This window comes from Pseudopipra pipra, chromosome 10 (genome assembly GCF_036250125.1).
Source record: "Pseudopipra pipra isolate bDixPip1 chromosome 10, bDixPip1.hap1, whole genome shotgun sequence".
NCBI classification, from domain to species: Eukaryota; Metazoa; Chordata; class Aves; order Passeriformes; family Pipridae; genus Pseudopipra; species Pseudopipra pipra.
In genome coordinates this window covers 15,577,590-15,580,952 of record NC_087558.1, presented here as the reverse complement: position 1 = coordinate 15,580,952, position 3,363 = coordinate 15,577,590, and positions in this window count along the sequence as shown.

Here is a 3,363-nt window from a genome sequence, read left to right as displayed (position 1 = left end):
AAAGTGGAGCTTTAGTACTGAAGAAGGTAGCTTCTAAATCGTGTAGGATGTAGCAGTAGGATTTGGGACAGAAGGCATTTGAGCAGCAAGTTAATGACTAGGCTGAATGCCTGGGTATAGGGATGCCTTCCTGAATGTGTTAGGTCAGAGAAATTAAGTTCATAATAAAGGGTGTGGGTTTTTAATTTTCCAAAATAACTCTTAATTTCAAACTGAGTATTCACCAACAATGTGTTTTTTGCAATGGCAATAGTGGAATGAAGAGACAAATATAACTGATTACAGCTAAATTCAGAGGCTGAAAGAGTCATTCCAAGAGCAGGTTTGCTGAAAGGCTGTAGCTGGTTCTGGTATGCCTTTTAACATCCACCCTGGATTCCCAGCTGTGCTTCATGACCCCTTGTCATTGCTTTGCAGGGATTGTATCACCAAGTAGTTCACTACAGTTTCTTGAGGGCCAGGGTTGATTCTATCCTTTGACTTCCATATGCTGCTCATTTACTTGACAAACTATTTTAGAAACAAACAAAACCAAAACCGTAAGTACTAAGCTGGCAATGAACCCAAGTGTATGTATGTATGTTTGCTCATTCATTTATTAAGCATGTTCATTACTATTAAGCACATCTCTCACATCCAGCATGTCTCCTATAGCTAGAGGGACAGTTTATTCCCTTGGTCCAGCTTGGACGTGTGTTGAATAAAGACAGAAGTGAACTGGTCCGTATAAAACTGTGTTTGTCACTGTTTTCTAAAAGTCTCCTAATCTTCATCCAGATATTTACTGCTACAAGGTTGGTGCTTGGCAGAGTTCCCAGCCTACCCAACTGCCCTTTGTATTTCCTTCTGAGGAAGACAAGGTGTGGCAATACTTTTGAGACAAAAATCAGTACAGGTTTAGGGACTTTATGTGTCTTTCTTTCCACACCCTATCTCCTTTTGCCAAATGATTGATGTGGAGGACTAGGACTTTTCCTCTAAGAAACCATGTACCACAAGGAGGATGATGCAATATAAAGTGATGCTGGAAGCCTTCATTCCTCACCAATTTTGATAAGCTATAGTATGTGAGGAGAGATAAGTGATGATAAATAAAGGAAGAGGAAGCATGTTTACAAGTAGGATGCTTGAAAGTGGGAAAGGCTGCAGCACAAATGGCCTGTGAGATCCAGTGAGGATACTTGAAATAGCCTGACTTTAAGCTGATTGAATAAAGAACTGACACAAGCTCATAGCATGGACAGAGACACTCCTGGCCCAGCAGAGGCAGGGAATTTTGAAGTCAGGACTCAAGCGAGCCAATGCCTTGGGACTGGAACAGTTTTGGCACAAATCATGTTAGAGCTTAAATCCAAGTTGCTGAGTGAGAAATTACATAAAATATGAATATATCTCTACCTTGAAAAATTGGGCCTACTTTGTGCAACTTACAAATGCAACTTTTTGAATTTGTTTATTTACCATGGCATGTATTGTGAAGCTGTAGAAGGATGAAGAATCTGCTTTCTGAATTGATGTTGAATCTGAAGCAAAATCATTGCAAATTTAAGCCTGCAAAATTATTATAAAGCACTGAAAATTGCCCATTATGCAAGAAGTATGCATAAAGATTTCGACAGGCTCACTCCCCTGTTCAATGTGAGATGTTTATTCCTCTGCTGCGTTCACTGCCAGCAGGCTTTTACTGTTTCCTAAATCACACAAGCCAAAACACCTTGCTCTGTCTGTCCCAGAGCAGTACTTCTCTGGGAGACTAAGAATGCTGACCTCAGGAATGCAGGAGCAGACATATTTGTTGCGAGACTCCGCAGAAATCAGTCTTCTGCTGAAAATTACTGTCTTTATACAAAACTATCACTGGCTTCTGAAATAATAATATCATTCTTTAACAAACTGCTAATACAGCCCAAATCTTCCCTTCTTGAAATCTATAGGAGCTTTCACCGTGGTTTTAAACAGGGCATGACTAACGTGACAGTATACATTTGACTAAGAGATGAACATTAAATAAACCTCAAAACTAAGCTATATTTAATATTCTTAATTTAAAGTTGATATATGGTGGCATCAGAGAGCTCTTAATTAAAAAGGCTCAAAACAAACAAAAATACAAATAAAGGCTTGCTAAAATCCTAACTTATTTTGTAATCATGCATTGCAATAGCAGTTGTTTTTGCTGGTCTGATCTGCCTTTCTGTTGGCTGGGTTCCCTTTCTGTGACAGATGTGCTATTTATGGAAGGGGATTCTGAATATTTTAAAGCACTGACTGTTAGGATCATCTCATTCCCAGCCTTTAAAATGAAAGAGAACAAAATGCCAAATAACTTCCCAAAGAAAAACCTCCAAACTGAACAGATACCTATTTAATCATTAAAAAAGAAATGGGGGGGGGGGGGAAGCAAAATCAGATTGTCTGATTTTTCCAAGAAATGAATACGTACGTACAGCAGCCTAGTTTTTGCTGTGCAACATTTTCTGATTTAACACGATATTTGGTATTAGTCTTCACTTTTAAAAAGTGGTGCTCTTTTAGAGAAAAAAATAAATCATAAGGTACACAGGTTCCTAGGGAAAGAATATGTGTCTGAAAATTTGGCTGCTTTCTTTCTCAGCCATATTGGCAGGTCGAATGAAAGATAGCGCTTCTCTGGGCAAATCTGGCCTCACAAGGAGCTGTTTATTTCTGCAGTTGGCCAGAAACCATTTATATTCTCTTATACATATGATAAATATTATTTACCTAAAGAATTCTTTCAGTGAAATATTTTCAGAGCTAACACGTTAATCTTCACAATTCTGTTCTCGTGCTGGGTATCAGCTTGCGGTATTCGCAGGTAGAGGGAGAGGGAGCTGAGAGAAGTCACTGACATAGTGGGGGAGATTCTACTCTTTAAACAGGTAGATCTTATGGTTTGTTTTACCTCACCTGCTGGTTTAGCCTTCTGGGAAGGTAATTCAGGTTATAGTAAACTGCAGTATGGTTCTCTCATTCTCCCTTTGGAGACACAGTGACAATGAAAACAGAACCATTTTTGCTTATTAGGCATTTTAAAAAAATCAGATTAGTAGTTTTTAATGTTCTTCTCTTTGCATATTCTTCATTATACATGCAAAATATTTTATTGTGTTTTTAAGTTTTCCAGAAAATAAGCCTTTTTTGACACTTATAAAAATCTAATTCCCACAATTACTCCTGCAGTCTCTGCAGAGGGTGATACCAATTTAACGTATGCAGCGGCTGAACAACATGCATGCTATTAATCTCAGAAGGTAACAGAAAACCATTAAGTAGGTGATGTGATATTTTTAATTATTATTTCTGCTGGGTTTATGTTTCAAAATTATTTTCTCCTTAAAGACG